This window comes from Xiphophorus couchianus, chromosome 3, assembly GCF_001444195.1.
Source record: "Xiphophorus couchianus chromosome 3, X_couchianus-1.0, whole genome shotgun sequence".
NCBI lineage: Eukaryota > Metazoa > Chordata > Actinopteri > Cyprinodontiformes > Poeciliidae > Xiphophorus > Xiphophorus couchianus.
The window spans coordinates 23,650,223-23,676,730 of NC_040230.1; the positions used below are offsets into that span (position 1 = coordinate 23,650,223).

The window sequence follows — 26,508 nt, forward strand, 5'->3', positions numbered from 1 at the left end:
TTGTTTAAACTCATCTACTGTCACAGTTTAAATTATTGATGTCATCTTTCCCGAAAGAGTGTGTGCATTTAAGGTTTAAGTCCTGAGGCACAAATTAAAACAACCACAACTTTACGGACAAGATTTAATTTTAAAAATTGAAACGATTGAAATATGTATCTGCGACAGACTGGCGACCTGTCCAGGGTGTACCCCGCCTCTCGCCTGCAACGTAGCTGGAGATAGGCACCAGCAACCCTCCCGACCCCATTAGGGACAAAGGGAGAACAGAAAATGGATGGATGGATGGATGAAATATGTATTTAGTGTGTTCTCATTACACCCTTAGAAAAGGTAATTCAGACTTTTTGCATGTGACTTTTTAAATAAAGGTGACATAGAGGAGCCTCTGTGTCACCGATTTTTTGCAGATCAAACTTTGTTCAACACTGCTGCAGTAGCCCAGGAAAAAAAAAAAATCTTGGGTCTGATAGTTGAAATGCACCTTCAGTGAAAAAGGGCCATAGAACTGAAAACACATTTTCTGGAAAATTGCTGCTAGAAACATGTTAGTCAATTTAAAGCCATCCCAAGTTCAATCTGATTTATTCATAATAAAAAAAAAAGTTCAAAATCTGTATTATTTTTTTGGGGGGGATTTGTCACATTCACATAAAGACAATTTAATCTGTGTCTTAAGCCGATCAGTGAGATCAGTCCTGCTCAGGGTTTTCTTAGGATGGGTCTGATTTATGCTAAATTAAGGCTTTCCATCAATCACCACATAAATTATAACTGCATACCTGAGTCATGAGCTAATTCAGTTATCAGGATATTTATAAAAGTTAATTTGACTTAATATGAGTCGATTTTACTGCTGGATATCTACACATGCGTCTCCACTATAAAAGGAAACCATCAGCAGATGATGAATCATGTCAGTGAATTACCTAATGTGTCTTTGATATCTTGTCCAATCGCAGATGGTCTATAAAATTAGCCTCCAGCACTCCCATTTATTCCGACAGATCCTACCCTTACGCAAACACACACCACCATATGTAACACAGCACATACATTTATTTAATGAGTGTGTACACCGAGTCCAGCAAGAAATCATGTGGAGAAAAAGAAAACTGTCAGCTTGCCCCCACATGCACAGAGGAACTGACCTTGATATATCAGTGTTGTAATTAAAGCTACATTTCATGGCTTTCCCCATAATATTTACACTCCAGTTGTTGGAGTTCAAGAGATTTCCCCCCCCAGTGTGTGTGATGCAGCAGGGGAGGTGGTGGTGGTGGTGGTGGGGGGAATTCAAATAAACACCCACTCAGAGGTAACAGGTCTAAGATGTGGCAGGCAGACAGCCATCCATCTTGCAGCCAAAGTCTCTGTCACCTGCGCCGTGAGCGAGCGGGAGGAGCAAGCCGGGCCTGGCGTGACAGCGGCGGAGCACGAAGCAGGAAAAAAACGACCGGGGCCCATACATCCCTCGAAAAGATCAAACATGGAAATAATTAGGCCAGCTGTAAATAAAGCCGGGATGAAACAATAAACAACGGAGCAGCACTGGGACAGATGCAGCAGCCGAACATTGGGCCTCGCTGTTTGATGTCTGATTTGAACAACCTGCTGTCAACAGTACATGCAGGACAAGAGGCCGTGCTCGCAGGAGGCAGGAGGCAGGAGGCAGGCAGGCAGGCAGGAGTTGTGCTGCGGCTACTTAAGTTTAAAGTGAAAGCTTTAAAAACAGCCCGCGGGGGACGGGGAGGATGTGGGAAACTGGATAAGCTGGCTAAAAGAAACATGCTGGAGATAAATAGATTTTATTGTGTCATAGGTTCATTTTTTTCTTGTTTTTCAGACACATGTTAGTATGTCCTCACCATCACAGAGGAGTATAACTGGAAACAGGAAAAAGAGGCCATTCTTATTTGCTAATAGTGGATGCAGGCATAAAGCAAATAAAAAAGGGAAACAAAGATGCTGGAAAAAAGTTTCAGATTTTTTTTATGTGATTGTTATAATCCAGTTATGTCTCAGATAATTTTCTTGGTGTCGTCATTTAGTATAAATCCAGTTTAGTTTGCGGAGGGACCAAAGTGTGTCTCTATCTTCAACAGACACCATCTTTGGATTGGGAGAGACACAAAGTCAGATGAATTTTTGGACAGGAAATTGGAGGCGGTGCCTCGCCATTGATCTTCCTGAATGAAACACTAGAAAAGACACACGTAACAAAGCATTTATTGACGGAGAAACTTACTAATAAAAAATTGAGGCAGTCTGACAGTGACTGTAATAGCAGTCATTAAAACGGCAATGACGTTCCTGCTTCTTCCTGAATCTCATTTTACTTTTATATATTAACTTTTTGATGATGATCCAATTTATTAAGTTGCATCTGTACAAACCGCAGCCAAAATATGGAACTGGTTCTCTTTGTTATGATGTTCAGTGTTTTCTTCCAATTTTCAGGATAATTTTAAGCTAGCCTTACCTCATTACTGTCAGTGATTGTGAAATTGTTTTTGCTGACCTGGACCCAGCCGTGTTCAAGTAGCTGCCTGGGTTTCTGTTCCCAATATATTGGCCAGGAGATCCTCCCTGCCTGCAGGCATCAGCGTCTACAGTGACTCTTTGATGATTCTTGGATATTATGGCATTTAATTTCTCTTTAGGATTATTAAACTATTTTTAAATTGAATTGAACCTCGGACCTTGTTGCCGCAGGGCAACGGTGGTACCAACTTCGCCACCTTGCAGCCATGTTCATACAAAACATGTTCATATAAAATTCATACTTTATTTTGTATCTAATCACATCCTTTTCTGGGGATAATCAAGTGGTTTGCATCAGGAAAGGCATCTGCCAAGTCTGTGTACACGCAGGTGTGGAGTAGGGGAGGCTGCTGCGCTGTGTCGACCCCATGAAGGGAGGTGTCGAAAGTACAGCAACATTCATGTCTTAACCAGACATGAATTTCTATGTGATATTTGCAAAAAGTCAGTGGATTACATTAAGATTAGCTAACAGGTGCTCTACCACCTGCATCTGAAATATTTCTTTGTTGTTTTTTTTCTCCCCTAATGTATATTATTTTTATTTTCGGTGTGAGTAAATAAATGATTTCAAAATGCCAATTTTTCCTTCAATGACTCTTGATGATGTGTCAGTAACCATGGGAGCCCAGATGCTCAAACCTACAGACAACAGCTCTCATTTTTTTATAGAACGGTGTAAAAGAAGATTGGCTCGACAGCATTGCTACAAAAGTCACCGAAATACTTTTTATGGTGTTTCCGAAGGTGATGATTAGCAAATGATTGAAACATGCTCTCCATCTGCTCTCATCTGCACTGACCATGGATTGCCGTCATGATAGCAACCACATGTTTCAAAACCTTATACTGTAAATACAGACACACACACGCAGAACACATGCAGAGATGATTTAATGTTGAAAGCGTCTTTCATTTTTTTTTCTGCAACATTTTTTTGTACATTGTTCTAATATGTGTCATCTCTCAAACTTCAGATGAATACTAGTAAAATAAAAATGAGAGCACTTTAATTTTAGAAAAATGGCATGCACGCCTATTATCATTTAGGATCGGAATGATTTAAGCGGAGAAAAATACATTTTTGAAATGAGAATCTGAAATATTCCCTTCAGAATTAAAATCTTATTCATTTTCTGTACCGTTTGTGTCCCTCGGGAGAGCAGGATGGACTTCAAATCAAACACAGGCTTCCTGGACAGGAACAGTCTTTGCTCTGGAAAACAGAGCCTTCAATAAAAACGGCACAATATTGGATATCATCTACCATTTATCAATGCAATTTTACACCGACACAGTTGTTACTGGCTACTACAGTTGCAGACTTCTGAATGGAGAGACTGAGTAGGTCCCAGCAGAAATGGATCATGGCAGAAAATGGAAGAGATGCAAAAGGGATGATGCTCTTTCGAATAAAATTAGCTTTAGAGAAAATAAAACCTTATAAGGATGGTCAGTGTCTGGAATTGAACTTTATCTGCGTGTAACATTTTAGTGGAAACTTGGTGAGTTTATCTAACTCCATCAATGTGACTAATGGCCAACAAGAAGGGTAAGAAAAAGGTGCTAAAAACTGACTTAAAAAAAAATTGCTGGAAACTGAAAAGGACAAATTTAAGCAAAACTCTGTTTTGAGATGAAAAGTTTGGAGTTTTCCTGGTTAATAAAGTGGGAAACTAAATGACTGAAGTTTTGCACTTTCTTAGTAATGCAAACGGGGAGCAGGAACTAAATGCTATTTTCTATTTCAATGTTTGTGTGTCTTGTTCTGTGCTTTTACTCTCAAACCCATGTTACACAATTCTCTTTTTAAGGAACTGAAAAGTTGTGTTTTATATGTAGTTTCAAGCAATTTTTAGGTGAAATTTGGTAATGCATCAGTTTCTGGCCCTCAAATTTACTGATCTGTGTATGCAACAATATTTCTTTGGCTTTAATTGGTAATATAGCCCCACATTTTGTAATGCAAGAGACTAGAAATTGAACGTAAACCCCAAACAGGACATGTAGGGATGGGTGGGAGGGTGGAGTATTGACATTCCTTCATCAGTGACTGATGAGTTCATTTGTGATGAGGTGGAGAAAAAGAAACAAACTGAGACGCCAATCAAGGATTTAGCAACCTGCTACATGTACGTCTGTGCTTCAGGAAGTATCAATAATTCCCATCAATCATCCCCTTCCTGTCTCGGTCAGCAGATGGCATGTAGGAGAGCTGTGAGATTTATTAATTACTCACACACACACACACACACACACATGCTCGCTCACTCACTACATCATTACTGTCAACAGCTGCTAGGCAGGCCTTGCTCGTACCGAAATAACATCATTATCACAAGTATTCCTTAACAGTGTGGGCCTATTCAGTCCCACTGGCCCTTTGCTCTACATGGATCCAAAAGGAGCTCCACATGGAGCTCTCTCAGCCAATGAGGGGCCACCGAGGGGCCCCCGGCTCATCACACTACTGAAGTGACCTCTGAACCAGCTTGATGTGTCAGAAAGGAGTCCGGGTGAAGGCCTGACGGGGGAAAGTCAGGAAGAAAAGAAGAGTGGGTATGTTTAAAAGTTTTAGAAAATAACGTCTTGAATTCTGCCCCACACCTGTGGTCCATCTGAAGACGTAGAAAGTGGAAAGAAATCCCAAATCTTGGGAAAAAAACTGTTTTGTCGTGTTTATTTATGCAGGAAGACACCAACAACTGCAGCGACACTGTGTTTTTAACAGCTGCATGAATAAAGGGCCTTTGTGTTCCTGTAAGCATGAAGGTGATTCGGCTCATTTGGAGGTGAATCTGTGACCTGATCGTTCATCACCGACGCCAAAGTCTAGAAGTCAGTTAGCGGTGAGATCTGCTCTCAGCTCACAAATCATAACATATGACAGGGCTTTCAAACACACACCCGCCTACACTCAGTTTATGCCTGCCTCTTAGTTTCTTGGTGTATGGCTCTAATGGACCTCATTGTGCAATGAATTTAATAACCTTTAGGAATTGTTTTTCAAACTTTTTATCAATTTCAAGATAAAATTCCACAAATGGGCCTTAAAGTCTGGTCATCCACATGGAAGCAAGTGCAGTTTAAGCAAAGAATTGTAAAATTGTTGGTTTTATTGTTAATCATAACAGTTCAGAAAGAATTATGTCAAAGCTAAATTACAGTAAAAACTATTATGTTATCCACAGTTTTTAAAAACATTTTTAAACTGCCTTTTTTTAATTATTATTCTCAAACATAAGGCATTCTTTGCCATGTTTGCAGTGATACTCAGCTTTGTAGCCACATTTGCACAATTTGCGCAAAGGCTTATTGACATCCACTGACTTTTCATGTCTGTCTGCATCATAGGGGAACAACAACTTTGCATTTTGGATTTGGATTTTTTGACTAAAGAAGGATTGAATTTTCTTTAGACAGACCATCTTATGAGTTTTAAAATAGCAGCAGCTATTCTGGTTCCTGACCAAGAGAATTTCATCTAGAGTAGCTGTTTTGATTGTTGAACATGATTGTTTAGGTGAGCTACTGCAAGGCAAAGATGATCCTGAGGATTTTCATCATTGCAGAGGGAATTTGTGTGCCATTTTGAAAAAAAACTAAATAAAAAAAAAACCTCACAAAGCTTGGGCTTGTTTTGATTGTAATGCAACTAAGTAAAAAAAAATAAAATAACTTAAATAAGTAATGAAAAAATGTAATTTATAAAAAATATTTCAATTATTTTTGACAGCTTTGACAAGTGCAGTAAAATTAGATTGTAATAATAGTTTTGGCATTTCTTTAACACATTTGAATAAAAACATGATACTATCCAAAACTGATGAACTGGCACAATAATCATGACTTGAAACATTTTAACTTTCTAAAAAAGAAAATATCAAAAGTTGATGTTTTACCAAAAAACATGTAAAAATTATTTATAGGTGAGCCATATAAATGGCTTATATTCAGAAAAAAAAATGTTTATATGAAAGAAGACTTACAAACCATAAGAATACTCAGCTTACCTTCCAATATTTCGCTCACACATCACCTCCTCTCCACATGCACACACTCCCGAAAAGTGTGTGCAATGCTGTACTGGAGCCACATTTAGGTCAGCAGAGGAGCTGCAGAATCTGGCAGGTCAGAAAGATTAGCCCCTCTCCTTAATGGTGAGGTGTGAGGCTGGTAAAGGTGAAGACAATTTGAGGAAAACACTAAAAGTCAGAGTCGACAGTTTGTGATGAACCAGTTTATGGGTGAACTGCACTAATGAAGCAAAAAAAATACCCTGAGCTTGAAATAGGTAATGGGAAGATTGGATGCAAAGTAAAGAAAATTAAATAAAAATGAAACTCTAGTGTCTGTGGTCGGTAAATGCTCAGGCTATGTTTTTTTTCCCCCTCCTGCTTGATGTAGACCACAGTCTACATCAGCTGGTACTGGAGCAGAGTCAGGGAAGGTCAAGAGTCCTGGCCTGATAGGCCTGACCTGGCCGCCACTTGTTACCGGAGAGAGATAAACAGTTATTTGTGAGCTCATGTTTTTGTGAAGAAGGTGATATACAGACAACACAGATGGCCAAAGTTAAAGCGGCACGCTTTTACGTAGGTAAAAATATTGAAAATGTTCACGAAAGGGTTTAATAATGAGGCAAAAGAAAGAAGAAATAACTAAAAATATTTGAGTTAAATCAGCTTGGTCAGACAATATGCTGACAAATGATCTCCACATGTTATTGTGCAGCATGTTTCCCACTGACAAACGGAGTTTTGGATTAAAGCAATCAGTTCTGCTTCGTCGTGACATGCAAGGCCAGAGTTGGCGTTATTAGCGTATGCAAATGCAACTATTCATTGTTTTCTTCTATCCCATCAGACCATCTCATTTCTTTCAGAGGAGAATTTGCAGAGATGCAACAAATAAAAACTGCGCAGAAGGAACAACGGGATGTTCCCTGTTTTACAGATCCAAGGTAGAATCGAGTAGATTGGACCTCCATCGGTCACACTGGTGGTGCAGATGTTACGACGTTGAGAAATATTTCAATACGTGAAAGAATTATACCTCAACATACTGATGTTTTGCTGCATAAAAAAGGTTCATTTATTGGAGGAATAGGTGAGGGGTTGCTGCAGAGCCCCTTATGTTGACTGTAGGATATAAAAACGTCCAAAAAAATGTTAAAGCTGCACCTAGCAGCATTATTACACAAACAGAAATGTTAACAAAATGTTGTTAGTTGGTGCACATTTACAGGGGAAGATCAAATTAAAAGCAGTGCAGCTGCAATCAATTTCTAAGTGTTGTTTAGGTTTGCTTAGTGCTGGCACAGCAGTTAAATGTAAGCCATCACTTTAAAAGTGACACATTTTTCTATGAAACAACTAAATGATGCACGTTTCAGATGCCAAGTTATGTTAATTTAGTGTAAATCATTTTATGTCGTCATCTCTTATACCTTTCTTTATTCTGAATCTGTTGTAAATCACATGCAAGTGCTGTCAATTAAAAGCAGATGTTCTCATAAGTTCAATATGAAGACTGGTACCCAAAAGAAAGTTAAGGACCAACAAATCTGTTCATGACAAAACGTTTGCTCTCACTTCAGAAACCAGATCCTGAAATTTTGTCTTTGAAATGTTTCTTTCATAGTCCTAATTTTCACCAGCCGAGGTGCTGTGATCACTTAAGCTTAAAATTGAGTGATTATTGTATGTTTTTCTTCATGGATACTCAGTGTGTAAATGCGAATTAGATGGTACAGTCCAAGTCCAGCCCTCAAGCGCCATTATCCAGCAACATTTAGGTGCCTATCTGCTCCAACACACCTGAGCCGTTCAATTGATTCAGGTGGGTTGGAGAAGTAGAGGACTGGATTTCTCTGCTAGTTGGAAACTGAAACGTGAGGGCAAATGCAAAATACATTCTTGTGAAGGTAATTCTAATTGTCCTTTTCTTGTCATCTTAAACCAGATTCTCCATCCTCCTCAGTCCTCTGACATCAAGAGCATATTTCTTTTTCCACAGAACTGAATATGTCCCCCTTTTTGCTTGCTTGCAAACTGGAATTAAAATCCAAACAGATCTAAAGTTTCTCAAAAACCCAGACCAGCCAGTCTAAGTATACTGTCTATACTGTAAGGATGCTGTGAAAGGTTGAATGTTAGCAATGCTAAAGTTTGTGTCTGATTTGTGGCTGGAAACTAAAAGTCTGTTTCATTTTTCCTCTGTTGTCATCGGGTTCTTTGGTTCTTACTGGGACTCTTGGAAATTTCCTGTGGAGGGATGGAGATCGGGAATGAGGGGCAAGTTTGAGAAGTTTCTGATGAAGCAAAGATCAACCTCCTTATACAACTCAAATTTTCTTACTTTTCTCTCAGAACCGGAAGTCTATTTCACAGGTCTGTCTCTGCCTAGCATTTTTAGATTAAGTGCAAAACGATTTTCAAAACTAGCTTCTTTGTTGAACAAGTTAAATTATATGTTTTGGTGAAAGTGAAACCTGACCTCGTTTTGATTTGCTGTGAGACACACTAAGGGTCAAAAGTCATAGGTTTAGTCAAAGAAGTCACCACAACACAAAAACTACAGATCAGGAGTTTCATCAGACATATTTTGATGTTTGTATCTCTTTAATTGTAATCCTTAGCTTGCATTCCCATCTCTCTTTCTTCAAATGTCGCCCTTCTGTTATCTCTACCTACCTGACTTGTCTGCTTTCAGCTTAAGACGATGTTATGTTGCTGCACTGTTTGTTTTGCTTTGTCTCTTCTCCTCCTCCTCCTCCTCTTCCTCTTCTCCTCCTGAGACCATGTTTCTGGGTGTTGGGAATCCAAAGGAGCCATAAAAAGGGAAACACAAACCTCTCAGCCATAACAGCAATGCATCCCCTGTGAAATCCTAGACGGCCATTAAGCTAATGGGGCACTCTGGCGGGTGTTAGCAAGCGCGCAAGCTCTGAGGCCAGAACCAGCTACGATGCAGTGAGCTGGGCTTCACAAAGGACTAAATAGACTTAATTGGGCAATGCTCACATAAATAGAGTTAAACACAACTGGTATTAAGTTAAAAAAAATATCGCTCTGTACTTAGTTTTACATACAACATATACTTAAATAACTAGATTTATTTTTCGTTTATTTAGCATGTCTACCTAGAAGCCTTGATGTAAGTAAAGGTTAATAAAGTTAATCATGCAATTAGGAAACCATTGCCTGAAATGCCATGACTATGAAATAATTCTTGGATAGTAATAAAAAGTACTTGTTCTGCTGGCAGATTATTTCACTTCTAAAAACATTTTTCATCTGTTCTAGAACTAGTATCAATATAAAGGAGTTGTTGACTTGAATCAAGCTCCAAATCTTGCTCAAAAGTTACTTTTGACTTACTTCAAAAAACAAAACAAAACAAAAATACAAACCTAACAAATTTGCATGAGAGAAGAAGCATTTGGTAAGATTTTGTGCTTTTGCAGCGTAATAGCCCTGGATCACTGTTAATGTGCTCGTCTTCACATATCAATAATTAATTTCTTCACAGAAACACAAAGAGGCAGCCCAAATGCCAACCAGTTGGCACACATACCACAGTTTTAGAACCGTGCGCTTAGACGAGACACAGTCGGCAGACTTGGCGCGTAGAAAACTGCTGATCCCTCCTGCACAGACTTGGACATCATACTGCTTGTTGGAGTCCGTCTAGGTTGCCAAGTGCAAAGCACACAGATCCATCGCTCCCTCCTCGTGAGAACGGACTGCTGAACTTAAGCTTTTACAGTCAAAAACCATTTACTTTGTTTACTCATGGTTAGCAGGGCCGCCACGTACACACAGACCTCAGGTGGTAAGAGATCGCTCCCTTCTCCCCCCACATCCCCTCACTCTGTCTCAGTTTGTTTTCAGGGGGAAGATGCTGACCTAAATTACAGGGGAAGTGGTTTTTTATTGGCCTTTCTGGCTCTGCACTCAGAACAATGTAAAGTTTTTCACAGGGGAGCTCACAGTAGACTTCCCCCTGCAGCTTAGCTTATCTAATTATCACTTTTCCAGAAGTAACATTAATAGTGGTGTAATTTGGCAACGTGAAAGGGAATTGTTAGTAGTTGGGGTTACACACACACACGAAAAAGGAAGCGGGGAAAGCAGAAACAGAAAACCTTTGGAGGGAGAATGTTTGCAGATGACAAAAAAAAAGAGAAAAGACAAATCTAGTTAGTAAGGAATGTCACTCTTGCCCCTCACTTCTGCTCTCCATAACTCCGATCGACAAAGCGCCACGCTGAGCGACAGAAGCACCAAAGTCCCCACCGAAGAAAAGGGGAAATCAGTTTCATTTCACCTCTCTGTGTGTTCCCATTCTCCTCCTCCTCCGATGTAAGCCCACTGTTCCACTTTCTCCCCAACAATGGGAAAGTGGATGATTGTGGACCCTGCCCGTTCTCAGGCTCAGGGGTGTAAATTCCAGCAAAGCCCCAGGGCTCCGGAAAGAAGGGGGAACCGAACTTTGTCTGCACCCTCCTCATTGGAACCTTCATTGGAGGGGTTTGGAGATAATGAAGCCTGGACAGCAGGGATTCACTGAGGTGGAGAGACAATAATTGTGTGGGGGTGCGTGTGTGTGTGTGTGTCTTCAGGGGATTTCTTCACAGACGTGGCAGAGGGCATTCCAGGGCCTGTTCTCCTCGTCACCTCTAGTGACCAAACGTCTAATTACACAGCAGGTTACATCAACACACATTCACACAGAAACATGCACCCACTTTTAGTCTTATTTTCGCTTTATTGGTTTCCCATTAAGAAGTGAAAATGGGATCAAAAGGTCAGCTTGAGGATGACTTTGCTTCAAATAACTGTACCTTAACAACTATAAGACGGAGAGAACTAAACACTAAATCACCTTATTGTCTCTTTTTAATGTACTAGCCATCCCTGTATGCTGCAATGAAACGTTGCACTATAATGAATTATTTTTGCTTTGTCAGAATCAGTCAAACTGAAAAACTGAAAGAATGTTATTATTTCACTTGCATGTTTTCCTTTCTTTTTTTCTACTTACTTAAATATTTTGGGGTAAATCATATCTTAGAAAGAAAGCATGTTGACACCAGTCACTCTAGCCTGGATGCACTCCATAAAAGCAAATTAACAGCCAGCATTGTGCTCACACTCTTGTCTCAAGGGTGGGCTTTTCTTCACTGAGTGGTGGCAGAGCAGAACCAGCAGTTTTTATAGTGGTAATTACTACTAAGCTGTTTACTGGCCCAGTCAACCGTTTCATGACACTCATAGATACAAGCATGCAAACCCAAACCCTAATGCAGCAGGCGCGATCACACACACTAACTGATTCTTCCCTATCAAACGTGCACGCTTGTGTTAGTCACGGCATTGCTCGTCGTTGTGACTCTGCTGGTTAAAACCACACAGCAGCAAAAACAGCACAAATGATCTGTTTCATGCTTTTTCACCTGCCTGGAGGCTTTTTTGGTTGTTTTTTTTTTACAACCAGGTAAAAGCCAACATATCTTGCCATTACAGTAGCTATTTGTAAAGTATCTCAACGGAAAACCTAATAGAAATACTAGATCGCATTTTTACGAGTCAGATCACCATATCATTTACGAACATGAGCAAACTTTGCCTAGACTGAATGAAAATGACCTGCAGGATCATCTCAACATTCAAAATAGGGGAGAAATGTGTGAATGCTTCATTATTCTTTAATATTATATTAGACATTATAAAATACATGCGACATATGCCATTTTAAAATAAGCGATAGGATTGCATTATATCCAAATGCAATATTCTTATATACTAAAACACTGGAAAAGGTGTTTTGTTTAATGTTTGGTATTTAATGATTAATGATAAAATGCTTTCTCTGGTCTTTGGTAGCATTTCAAATTCACTTCAGTATGTATTTTGTCTTGATGATCTATGCATAGATCAAACAATATCAAAAGAGAGTATGTGTGTAATGTATTATTCCACAATTAAGAAAGGCTCAAAATAACTTGTATTGAGTTGGTATCCTTTGTATCTGAATATTTAAGGATACTACAAGTATTTAGTTTTTTTACACAATAACTTCGGATATGAAAAAAAACTGCCAATGACAAATAAAAATAGAAATACATGTATTTTACAATAAACAGCATGTTGTGTTAACATTTTTCTCTGTTGTTTCTCTTTAATTAGAGACAGAGAAAATTTTTAAACAATTTTTCCTGAGATGCCTGCTCTGAATAATACAGTATTTTATTGTGACTTATAGCATCCAGTGGGAAAAAAAATCAAAGTTGGCTAAACTAATGAATTTTGGTTGTTCAACTCTTGTGACACAATTCTGGCCAAAATCTTGAGAGAATGAAAAAAGTTACAGCTATTCAGATTCCACCCTTCTGGATCAAAATGAGGTTCCAAGTCAAGTTGCAAAATGCGCAAGGAAGAGACAGCAACAGCATACCAAACAGAGTGATGAATTTATTGGAAACCAAATTTAAACAGGCTCTTCATGAGCTGATCCAAAGTTCAAGATAATTAGCCAAAGGAAAAACAAAAGAAACCAGGACTCAGGCGTAAATTGTCCCACCATTTCAACAACAATCAGCTTAGCCATGCTTGATGCCAGGTTTTCCAGTAACCTTGAGGGAAAGTTGCTCCTTGTGGTGAGGAAACCAGTGTTAATTTTGGAAGAAATCAGAACGGTGTCGTAAACTTCTGTGTTTTCTTGTTGAAAAACTTCATCAATTCAGTATGGCCTCCCGTTAGTAAAGAGATGTCTACCGTAACATGTCACGATCAGCCTCAGTAAAACTCCTCCTCCTTTCAGTTGACCATGTTTGGTTCTTCCTGAAAAAGCTCAACTGTTCAGGTTTGTCCTGTTGAAGGATGCGGCCTTTGAAGAAGTTTTATGTTCTTTAAGTTCTTCTCTAGCATATGCCGTCTTATGGCTATTGGATTTCAGTAGGTGTCAGTAAGGAACGTGATTTGTGTCGAGGATCTGCTTGTGTTTTCATAGACGGCCCATTGGACGCTTTGGTAATATTGCAGGTAATATTGAGCTATTTGGTTTTTACTGTGTCCAACCCCAACAGCAATGGATCATAGTAATAGTCATAGTAAAGAATCCTGCAAAGTTCAAAGACGGAAAGCCTTTTTTGAATTACCATCAGTGCATCATGACTCCATGAAAGTCTGACAGAAAACGGCACAAAATCTAGATTTATGAGACTATTTAAGGCTATTAGTCTGAAACGTTTGTTCAGCTGATAACTTGATTTTTAACAGCTGAATCGATCACAAATATTCCCTCTGCTTCTTTACTTTGATGAGTAAAATCAACCCAAATGAGCATCTCTGGTTCATCTCTTCTATTTTTTTTCTCCTAAACAAAATCAATATGACTATAAAACTTTGTTCTCCACTGGAAAAACAACGCTCTTGTTTTTCTGCTCTTAAAGTGTCAGTTCTGCAGAGCGACGAGGAACAGAGCCCCCGTTTGACGTCATGGAGGCCAAGAGGGAGAATTCCCCTGCCTTCCCACTCAGGTGTTTGTTTTCTCTTCAAACGCTGACGGAGGAAACAGGTACCAGGTGTCATCTGAACGTTTTCCCGTGGAGTCCGTAGACCGGACTGGCTCGGCGTTCGCTCCTCCTCCCTCGGCGCTGACAAACGTACACTTTTTAATTTGGGTCTGTCACACGGACCAGATGAAACAGAGACGCAGACATACAGTTTGGGTAGACAAAACAGACTCAGAGTGCGCGTCGTTTCTGCAGCAGATGAAGACGAGATGAAAATCCGTTTGGCTGATGTGCGTTTTCTGACCACGAAGAGGCAAAAAGGATTATACAGAGGTTCTCACACCAGAGTAGGAGACATAAAGATCTGATCTACTGAATGAATAAGTTCAATCTGCCTTTTTATTAGCTAAGTTAAGAGAAAGCAGTGGTTGTGAGGTTGAGGTGAACTTTTCAACACTTCTTATTCCAGAAGCTGCTGGTTTTAGAGTCTCTGCAATTTGGCCTGAGAAGGAAAAAAAGAAACAAAAAGGGGGGGAGAGACGATCGGACAGGACATTATCTAAGTGCAGGTAATAAATGTAGCATAAAGAGATGGAGAGAGTAGGAATTTTAAGGGGAGGCAGCAGCTTGCAGAAACTCTTTGAAAGGTGAAGCCACAAGCCCCTCTCTCTGTGACCATGCAAGCCACTGATGACAAGACCAAGATGGCATCTGCTGATAGAGGCTGCTCTTCAGCACCTTTATTTCATGGGCCAAAGATGGGAAGGAGGGCCTTCACGTGTGTCTGTGGGTCGGTGTGCGTGAGTGTGTGAGTTGTGTAGCTGGGGTAGTTGGGGTAGTTGCACATTATGCGAATGTGTGCAAGTAGTTTTATGTGACAGTGTGTCTGGTTACTTCTTCGTTCTTTGACAGCACACTTTCCCCAAACATGTCCGGAAAATGATCAAAGTCGCAATTTTTTAAAATGTTAGTATTAAGAATTAGCAATTATTAGAAGACTAATTGCGGTGCTGCAGCAATCAGAATTATGTGGACCTATTCCAATGTCATTTTAGCTGATTCTGGTTTCTCTTTAGGAGCTGAAATTCAATGTTTAGTGCTGTCAGAGGTAATTAGCTGTTTATTGAAACAATAAAATCACTGAAGAACAGGTCTTACTCATTTAAAACAAAGGCAAAATAATAATAGAAAGATTTTAACTGCCCTTATGATCTATTAGACGATAATGCTGCATTTCCTTCCTTCTTCTATATTTCCTTGAAAATGTAAAGCTTTTCAGAGATTCTGAAAATAATGCCAACATTTCCAAATCTAGCACGTTACATGACATAAAGAGGTAAAAAGTCTCTCTTCAGCCTTCCTGTTATCTGCAGAAAGCCTCACTCTCTCGCAGCTCGAATCGTGAACCATGTTTCAAAATGTCTTGTGAAGTACGGTCTCTAAGTCTCTCCTCCTGCTGACCCCAGTTAAACATTTCACCGATACTGAAAATAGTCTCTTTGACATTGAGTTTAATTTCTTCAGTAACAGGTTCTACTTCTAGAAAGTGCTGTCAACGTTTTTCTGATCGGAAAAATATTGGATTTTTAAGTTTTCCACCAGCCAGTAACCGGACATAGATAATCAGCCTTTAAGTAATCTGACCTAATCCCAATGCACATCTCTCCAATACTGTCACTTTCCGTATCTTTTCAGGTTTGGTTCCAGAGAAATAGGTTAATAACAATATTTTGTTTTCCAACATAATTTCTTATATTCCCTGTTTTTGTTAGTCTTCAGTCAATCATTGTTTAATTTTGCAATATTTGTACACTCTTTTTGCGGTTATTAGTCTTACATAATGCCTCTCTTGCTCTTGAGTTAATTCGGCTGGCAGACATTTCCGTATCTAATTGTGTGAAGCCTTATTTTTACCCAATTGCCTCATCTTTCCTGAATTTAACAATCTGGCTCATTGTGATCTTTCCTTGAGCTGATCTTATCACTCGCTGTGCTTTAATGGACTTGTGTCGTCTAAAAGCCTGCGTGCTTGCACAGTTGCCATCAATCTGCCAACAAACTTCAACTAGTCACCTCCGGACCAGACACATTTCACACAGCCTGCCTCAGTCTTTTGAAAAAAACTCATCAATTTGAGCATATTCAGTAATTTTAGATCAAATGGCCATCAGTGGCTCAAAGCTGCTAATTTATATATGCATATTTTATTTTATGGGCATTTAATATTAGTTGGATGCTAATGGCTGATTAGTTTGTAAGAATTTTTTTTTTTTAAGTGACAAAGCCAATCACTTTAAGTGGATCGACTCCAACTTCCATAGTTTGTCTTTTTCATTGACATAATAAAAAATGACACTGTTGTATCAGACTGAACGCAAAGAATAAACAGTAAGTAATTGATTGTTCTCAGTGAAAACACTACCACTTGATAACTTCTCGTTTTGCTAAGCTAAAAGGGTATTTCACAACTTTAATGAGTCTGTACTGAATTTGATCTCATCCAGTTCGAGAACTCAAACACTTGGACTGATCGAGCCTGAACTAGATGATTTCACACTCAATTTATTCTTTAAAACAAATTAAATACAATATGAATCAGAGCTAAATTATTGTTCATGGATGGTGTATGCTTTAGGATGCCGTTCATGATTTTTGAAATGTGGGAACATACTTTTCTAAAACCGATTCTAAAATGTCTGGTTGTCTGGTGAAACCGGCATCTGGTTTCATCCCATCTTGTGATCCGACTGTATCTTTACACCCCACACCTCATGTCTTCAATGGTCAGAAAACAAGTTGAATTCCTGTACGATGTGTGTTACCATGAAAGCTTGCTAGATTAATTCAGAAAACAGCCCCATTAATGTCTCCTCATATCGCTGCAAACAGTAATCTTTTCTTGAGCGTGTAATGGCAAAAGCACTCCCTTGGAAACAGGGGATGTGAATAACTCTTTTTCTCTGAAAATACAAGTTTTCCACCATAAACACTGTCATTGCGGACAAAAAAAACCCACAAAAAAAAAACCTCCGTGTTCTGTTTTACTGAAACGTTCTCATATTGTTTCAACTCATATTTTGCCAGCACATTCTGCAAAGTCCTAGTTGTCATGCCGTGCTGCACCGAGGCTGCTGTCAACACGTGGTTGACCAAACATGACTAATGCTTCTTAAAAAGACAAACATTAGTTCTGTTTGTCTTTCTGACCCAAACACATCTCTCACAGTCCTACTGCAAGTGTAATTATTGCCAGTGTGTTTTTCCAAGTGCAGGTAACAACTGGGCCAGAGCTGGGTCACAGTAGTGACTGCTGTTTCAGGGCGTAGACCCAGAAGTTGTGTAACAATTATTACGGTTTGAAGCAGAAGAGTAAGTCAGATTGTGTTAATTGTTTAGCACCCAGCGATAGTCCAGTCATCAGATAATCTCAAATCCATACTTACACAATCTTCCAGTTGAGCAGATTTGGTTCACAGAGACAAGAGGTCCAGCAGGGAAACCCAGACATCACATCCAAATCACAGTGTGTGGTCTTTCTCCCTGGAGTTAGCATGTTCTCCCAGTGCATTTGTGGGTCTCTCCAGGTACTCTGACTTCCTCCCAAAGCTAAGAGACATAACTGTTAGGTTAAATGGTTACTTTGAAATTGCCCTTAGGTGTGACTGTCAGCAATCATGATAGTTTGTTCTGTGTCTCGGTGTTGCTCCGTGATGGACTGTCCAGGGTTTACCCCGCCTCTCGCCCAATGACCTCCGGAGTCTGCAAGGCCAAGCGGGTACTGACAATGGTTGGAGGTGGACGATGGAAAGCACTTTTTACTCTTTAAAATCCAATATAAATGCTATTTCTGGTGCAGAATAAAAGCAGCAACCTCCCCCCCCACACACACACACACTAATTACACTGTTTTCCCTCTCTCCCGTCTGCTTAGCCTCTCGCTTTCGCTTTCTCCTTTTTCAGTGTCCCTCAAAAATAATTTTTTAAACAAGTGGTTCTCTTGCACAGCCAACATCAACATCTTCCAAAGCTCGAAGATAAACATGGACCTTGGTCTATGACAGAGCTGATTTTATCCCCAGAGAGCATCAGCCAATTCCCGTTGCTCCACTCAAACACAGACCTGCTGTTTGTGTTTGAGAAAACCAAAGCACTGCCGTCAGATCAATGTTCCTATTTCCTGTTAGCGATACGACTGGGCAGCAGACTTTAAATATCGCCTCCAATGTTTTGCCTCAAGCAGTCTATAATCGGAGTAATCTTCAAGTCTGGTTTCTTGGCATGATGTGTTTTTCTGCAGCCAATAGGTATAAAGAAAGGAAGTGTTTCCTGGAAAAAGACGGCGCTATCATGAAAAGAAAAGGATTTGAGTTTGGTAAACATCAGCGCTATCACAGAGTGTCCTTCAGCGGCCTTGACTTTTTCAAAGTGGAGAAAATCTTTATGTTGGAAAGGAGCGTAACAAAGCGCACGCAAAGCAGGTGTTCCGTGTCATCCTCAGCGCGGAAAACAGCTACAGTCATAGAGATATATGGATCATAAAAGAAAAGCATGGTTTGAAAAGAAAAATGTGGGGGTGGGAGTCTTATTGTGATATAATGTCCAGGGGAAGGCTTGCCAACTGGAACAGCATCACAGCTAGAACAATCCCATCTGTGTCCTGGATATTAAGTGATAACCTTCCTGCTTTCTGCAGGCTTTCTGACCTCATTAAGTTTTTCCAAGTCCATGTTTCAAGAATATTTCATACAAGAGTCTGGACTCACCAAACCATTAAACCTTTTAATAGCCGATTGATTGAGCACCTACTAAGCAGACACCAGTGCTTGTTTCAAGGAACATTGTGCGTTTGACTATGTACGACTGTGCGTCTCAGAAAGGTTGATCTAAGCATTTTCTTCCCCCTGTGTTTGTGTCAAGGTGCCTCTGTGTTTTCCATACACTTTACCGGTCTGCAGCAGACTTGTCACTGCTCAGTGCCAGTGCGCAGATGTTAGCCACTGTCTTTTCAGCAAGAATTCATCTGGAATCTGTAAAGATAAACAGAGAGGACAGCTCATAGAGAACAACTAGTCTGTGATGTCAGACAGCAGAAAAGCGATACGTCTGTGCTGTGTTTTTCAGAGTTCCTGCGATCAAATGACATTTTTCTGTCCTATTCCAGGTATTAGGGCTGGATACAAGTTTAATCTCTAAAAGAACAAACAAAAGAAGTGGAATTATCTGAGAAAACGGTTTAGAGCCAGAAATAATTACCTTTGGATGGGTCACTTTAATCAAACGCTTTCTACGTTTGCCTAGAAAGTCCGGTTTGTTTGGGGAGATGTGAATGTGCAATCAAACTCTAATGTGGACCAGAAAATTGGACTCTGGTCAGGCTAAAGATCTAGATTTCAGTTCAGTTGAAGTGAACTCTGGTGCGGTTCGAATGCATACCTGGACACAAGCCAGAGACCGCTCCAAAAGCAAGCGGGAAGTGGACGACAGAACAGGGCATTCTGGGTAAATTGAATCAAAACAAATCCACAATGTGGCGCTAGAGAGAGAAATGGCATGGCAGATTGCTGCTGGTACAAAATCTAGTTCTGCCAGGGGGTTCTTCCTGTGAAAAGGAGCTTTTCATTTCGCTCTTGCTCGGATCGTTTGGAACGTACGACTGACTGTTTTTGTGATGTGGCTTTAGGTGACATGTTGTGAGTCAAAATGAACTGAATTGGATGAGAAACGAAGGATGCGTTGATCAAGACTCTTCACAAACATTTCTGGCTAAAAAGGCAAAAGACTAGTTTGGATATCTCTTACCCATGAGGCAGACAGAAGTAAGAAGAGCTAAAAGATTTAAAAGTTGACTAAAAGTTCATTTGCATCACAAACCCAATCTGAAGCTGACGAGTCACAACCACAGCAGCCTACTATACTGCCTCTTTGATCAAATCAAAAATAAAGCAAGAACGTTTAAGTGTGAATGAAGGATTATGTCGTTTGACAATTTCTGCTTTCTCTTACCTATGAGCTTAGCTGAGAATGATTAACAAGAAGCAGCAGATCCCAACAGTGGTGGTTCTGTGAGGTGAATCGTTCCGTAGACTGACATAAAAACCACATGGGCTGTCAGTAATACTTTAAGGATGGCCTTGGTCTTTTTGGAACAATCACTCTTGCCACTTTATCTGCAGTCTATCACTACTGCTTAATCTTTGCTGCGCACATTGCCACAGGAAAGTCCTCAGTATTAAAAAAGAAAAAAGAAAGAAAAAAGGAAAAACTATTACATCCTTCAGGAATCCCAAACAAAAAGATCAAAACTTCCTCCACCTGGCAGTTGGAATTGCTGATGGTCCTAATGACTCTCAGGGACAGCTTGTGTTTCCTAATGAAACCCGGCTGAATCACTCGGCTGACAGTCATGCACGGCAGCATGATGGCAGATTCCTTTCCAAAAGTCACATCTGCCACAAAATGAAAAACAACCTTTTGGCATTCGGCATGCCAAAAGGTTCGGTTCCCACACTAAATTTAAAGGTTTGTGTACAACGAGCTATTTTTATGTGCAGACGTTGGAATTGATATTACTGTAAAAACCTTTTCTGAAAATGCTCAAGACCAGGAATGTGGAAGAGACTGAACTGGTAAAATGTAACCCCATGCTCTCAACTTGGACAAAAAGCCAACTTTATTTATTTTGGATTTTCTGTAAGCCTCAATGTGTCAAAATTATACCTACAGGCTCAGGAAAATAGGTATTTCCCCACTTATATTTAGCTGAATGTTCTGTAGCTCAAAAACATGCTTTTTGTAACCATCACTAAGCTTCTGATTCTGCCTGGCTATTCCTCTTGGCAGAATTCATGGAGTTTAAGTATTTATACTTGTTAGTTTCAAGAAACGACTGTTGGGTTTTATAGGTTTAACTGATTAATCAGTTGCAAAAAGTACATTTAATGTGCAATAAAAGGGCTTGGGTGTTCAATAATGTACAAAAGTAGTACAGATAGAGGGTTGAAACTGGGACATCATTGCAGTGCATATGAAAATCAGTCTTACAATGATTAAAAGCAGGCTAATTTTAAGAGCTTGGGAATGCTTCACCCAACACTCAAATGAAAACCTTATTGAAGTTGTTGTATAATCATCCCACCCTGAAAGAAAAAAAAAAACAAACAGTGAAAATGCTTTGCTAAAGGCCCGAAGTTATCGTAACAGTCTTCCTGATTGTGAAGACGTCAATTTCTGAGCGGTACAGCAGAACATTTATGCGACCATAAGCGTCAGGTAAAAAGCAGTTGTTAGCCCAAAGAATCATCTAACCGTGGATTTGGTTAAAGCAAACAAATGTCCCACAGCAGACGTCAACAGTAATGTTTTTGATGACATGCCACATAGTACATTGCAAAGAAAAATACATTTGTGCAAAGACTGAAATGAAAAGAGAATGATTGAAAGAGAGACAATTTTGATAGTTGGAGGAAAAAAACAAAGATTGTCGCATTACAATATGATTTGGCATATCCTGGCCTGGTATTCATATTGTATTTCAAAAGGGCAGAGTTGTTTTGAAGCAAAGTCAATGGAAAGGCTTGAGCTAAATTTTGAATTTGGAATAGAGCAGCCCTTCGACTTTGATTCAGCCCATGCCCTGGCTCTTTTATCTGTACTTTCCACTTGATTGGGACTGAGAAAAGGAATGCAAAATGCTTCCGTTTGCCAACATACACACATCAGGAAAAAGAAATATAAACTGAAAATCTGACCAGATGCCACAAAAAGAGCAAGAACTGCTATGGGAAGTATGTAACCATTTAAATCATCAGTAAGCTGGAAATATGCACACAATAAGCATGTCAAGTGTACGACATGGGGGAGAGGAGGAGAGTTAAATGAAAAAGAACAGACTCTCCAAGGACAACTACATTCTAGTCATTAGATACACAGGAATGAAATCTAGTATTTCAGTATAAGGTACACACTTTCCCTCTTTATCTAAGCGAATGAAGTCTTCAGACAATTGAAAACAGCATTGAAGGATCTTTCTTCAGATCCATTTTGTGTAGCCAAGCAGCAAAAACACAACTTTTTATTGCAATAGAAGATTGTTTCATAGCACCAAGCAGCAAGAAAACATAATTGTATGGAACAGAAAATAAGTAAATTTTTTTATTTACATCAATGAAAAAGATGTGTATGATACAGAATATATTGATAAATCTGTTTGCTGAAAGGAGTAATTGATATAACAGCACCTGATACCACATTTCTTGACCACCGTCAGTCTCCAATCAATCTGATGCTTTGTTTAAACTTAAGTAGCATTCTGACAAAGCAGCTGGTGAATTTAGCGAACTCCTCACTTTGTTGTATGGATGCAAATATGTGAAATAAAAGACTTCCTGCGCCTAAGAGGCAGAAGATGTACCTCTAATCAGTTTAACATATGTAGCAAATTTACAGAGAATCTCCCAAATATAATTCCCCAGGTAATGTGTTTTTATATAAACTTTAAAAGCTGTTGAATAAGTCAAATAGAAAGCGGAAATTTTAATTAAATGTTTGCTAAAGTTTGAGTTAATGTTTTGTTAACAGGAAGTTGCTCTCATTGTTCAGATGTTCATTGTCTGCTCTAAGATTAACATTAGGAACTAAGGCTTGGTATTCATAGGCATGGCACTAAAAGGATAATAGTCACACAACCCCTATAGTGACTACCAGGCCAGAGTTAAGTATGTTATCTCCATTCTTCCTTCTCAACCCCCTTCTCCCCTTAACTTTCTCATTGCTCCTCACAGTGTGAAGTGCATTGTTTGCCCGAGCACACGCAGTGCCAGGAACCTGCCACCTCCCCTGTAAAATCCCCATGTCCAATTTCAATTATCCAGCTCCAACCACCATTCCCCTTATCTAATTAAATCTGCACTGTGGGTCCTAGGCAGTACAAACTGCATTGTGGGGTCCTTAAACAAGCAAAACAAACAGAGGACCGAGCATGTGGAGATCTGAAACAGACCCTCCATGTGGCTCTTAGATGTATAGAGAGACCTTACAATGTTGAGAGGTAGAGGGGGGAGGGAGGGTACGGTAAGAGCTGTAAAGATCAGAAATTTGGATGTGTAATGGATATACAGTAGATTGACTTTAAAAATTAAATACAGGTTTGGAGCAATAATTGGGAGGAGATGTTAAGTGATGTACCTTTGTAGGTTTTATCAAAGTTAATGATGTCTTGTAGACTGGCATCGTCTCCGGGATGAACTCCACCTCTCACAGACCGCTTGGCCATTACTTTTGTACCAAATGTCCAATCTACAGATTTTGGACGTTTGGTTGTGTTACTTGTTGCATTCGTAAAATTCCTACCAACGTTCCTTACTGTCTTCTGGTAAAGTAGTCATTGTACATCTGGAGTTTTGTCCCTGCTGCTCTGACCCCATGACTGTCTTTACTGTTTCCTGCTGTGTCTCATTAGTCAGTTAGCGTGTAGATATGCTCCTACTTTCTCCCTTCGTGTTTGTCCATCTGCTCATCCCTCCTGCTGTGTCCTGCCCTGGGTACATCTGCTTCTGAATCATACTTCTGAATTTCTGTTGTGGTTCTGATGAATCTTTTGTACTACTCCTAGCTTAGCATCGTCCTCCTGTCTCTGGCGTTATGTGTTCTTCAACGACTCGCTTGTGACAAATGTATGGTAAATATGAAATATTTAACATGCATACTAAATACATAAAAGAGTCGATTAAAGAATTGGAAAGCTTTAAATATCTGAGTGCAGTTTTGTTTGTAAATTTATCAGGAGTCTACACAGTCCTGCTCTATTAAAATGCCACAAAATGCATTTACAACAGTACCTTTGTCTCACAAAGTCCCCAAATCAGGGGAAACTCTTATGTTGAGCTCAGATATTAAAGTACCATAAGCATGACACCATGACATTCTTTAATGTCTTTTTTATAAGAAAGGAAGAACTTAGCCCTTTATTTTCCCCTCTTAGCAAAAACGGTTGGTTACATTCTTTTGAATACTGCCGCAACTCAGCTCTTCAAGTCATGATAAAAAAAAAGGAGACAGATTTTAAAGCTGCTTTGTATGTTTTTATTAGATTGTCTTTAGATTTCACTAAAAAGAGAACAATGGCAAGTGTGTTCAAACCCAAAACAAGCCAAAACATAACGAAGGCACTACCAAACTGAGGAGCAGCCAGGTTTAAGTGAACCGGGAAAATTGACCCAGGTGCTCGGAGTCAGCAGCTAACTCCAGCCCACACCCACTGCAAAGACAGGAGTCATCATAGGCAATGACGAAGACAAGAGTGACTAAAGTGAGTCTTACGTCTGTCCTGCTACATCGGCTGTAAAACTAACAGCATTTAATAAAAAGTATAGTATACCAAGAGGTGTGATGATCTAGGCTTTATTTTTTGCAGGATCTGCACAACTTGTCAAAATTGACAGAACAAATTCTGTTCTTTAGCACAAAACCATTTGTTGTTCCGCAAAGAACAGCGCATCACAACTCCCTCATAGCAAATTTAAAAAAAAAAAAATTTAAAACTCGCTGCCATTCATCAAAATCCATTGTTAATGTTGCCACCAAAAGTAGGGCAACCAGTTATTAAATTGAAGTGGAGTTAAATTTTTTCTTCATGCCATATTGGTTTTGATTGTTTTTTTTTTCCCTCCAAGTACATAAAGTCATTATTTCCAAACCACTGTTTGTGTTTTCCCAGGTTATCTTTACATGACAGTAACATTTATTAGACAATTTGAAAGACTGAGGTGTGACAAAAAGCAAGACATGAGGAAAATACTTTTTCATAGAAATAAAGGGAAGAGTTGCAAAAAGTAACAATATATATCCTTTAAGATTTATTTTTAGCCTTTAACATCAGTTTAATTTAAATTGGAAAACTTTAAATAGCTTAAATACTCTTAAATAAATATCAGGTGTGAATAGACACAGTATCGTCACATTGAATATTACTTCTTTGCACCTTTAAATTATTTTTATGTAATGACAGAGGATGGTTTTTGATGTTTAACAGTTGTTCCTGATCACCATTAGACTTCCATACATCAACCAGTCCATCAGAATATTCAGTGTTCAGTTTGTTTGCTGCAAGATAGCTAAAGAAATAATGCTATTAGCAGAGAAACTGCAAATACTAATCTGAAGAGGAGGAATAAAATGGATATGAACAGGAGTAATAATTAAATTATCTGAAGTGAAAACGGATGTTGCATTTTAGTCAGATTCCTTTAGTGTCTTGCACAGCCAGTTCTCAGCCTCGTCGCAGCTGATACTTCCTTAATCCACCTGTTTTATTTCATGCCTTAAGGTGCTCAAGTCTCACTCTGTTTAGTCTGTGTCGCAGTCCGTTCTTTTTCCAAATAATAATTAAAAAACACAGATAATAAATGAAACCTCACAGCTAAATAAAAACAAACATGAATTCCTCTAAAATCGACCTTTCCAAGCTCCCTCAAACAGCAAATGTAATCCTTGACTTAGTTTAAAAAGGCCTCAGCATTGGTTTGCGTTGTTTTACAATTACTGCCCTCTACTGGTGAAGCACAGAATATTTATCCTTCAATGAACTTGAGTCTTATTGAAGACTTTATCTCAGTCACTGATAAAAATGGCTGGCTAACCAATAACTAACTTATCTTATTCATGTGGGATTCCACTGTCAAATCCCACATGAACCTTTTTTAGGAAACGCAAAGCAATCAATCTAAGCATACACAAAAACATTTAAACAGAAAGGGGGGTTTCTGCATCAATTCCCCGCTGCCCAATTAGAGCTGACAGTAGCGCTATCAAAGGCTGACTCCCCAGGTCACATGACCTCTGTTGTCAGATACAGTTTCTTCTGGAGGCTAACATGAACCTGAAAGCACTCAGAGGGGTGCATGTGTGTGTTTGCACATGAACGGCGTGCACCAGAGAGAATCATTTGTTTTCTTCATGACGTGAGAGTGTATGCTGGTGTATTTTTTTTTTACCCCTACTTGACATAACTCCAGATCCCTAAAGTTAGACAAGTATTGAATTCAACATAAAAAAAATTAAATTACTTCAGATTTGAGACTGTTACTCATTTGTATTTGTTGGATTAATGTGACTCGCCCAAGATTGCATGCTGTAAGATTGTTATTGTTCTTTGTCATTTCTTGATGATTGCTGAATTGTTGATTCGCTGCATTCTTGTTTTCTAACATTCAGCTATTATTAATTGATCATTGATCATAATTCAAACATTATGTTGCCACATGTGTGAAATGATAGCATTCAAGCATTCAGAGGTTGTTTTTACTTTCGGATTCGACATCCTTCTGTCTGAGTTGAGGAAACTATTTGTCTTAGTACTTCCTCACTTGATTTAAGTTTATTTTTGTAACTATCTCTTTAGTACATCGAAAGTGTGTTTACTGAATCTATTTTAAAATGTGCAATAA

At 39.2% G+C, this 26,508-nt stretch overlaps 1 long non-coding RNA gene across 1 annotated transcript in view; it reads right to left on the minus strand.

Moving 5' to 3' along the window:
- Nucleotides 1-18,728: 18,728 nt before the first annotated feature.
- LOC114139722 (uncharacterized) overlaps nucleotides 18,729-26,508 on the minus strand; it is a 33,146-nt gene continuing 25,366 nt past the window's right edge. Inside the window, exon 3 of the long non-coding RNA XR_003594495.1 lies at nucleotides 18,729-19,092. This is a non-coding gene — a long non-coding RNA (uncharacterized LOC114139722). The remainder of the gene's footprint in view (nucleotides 19,093-26,508) is intronic.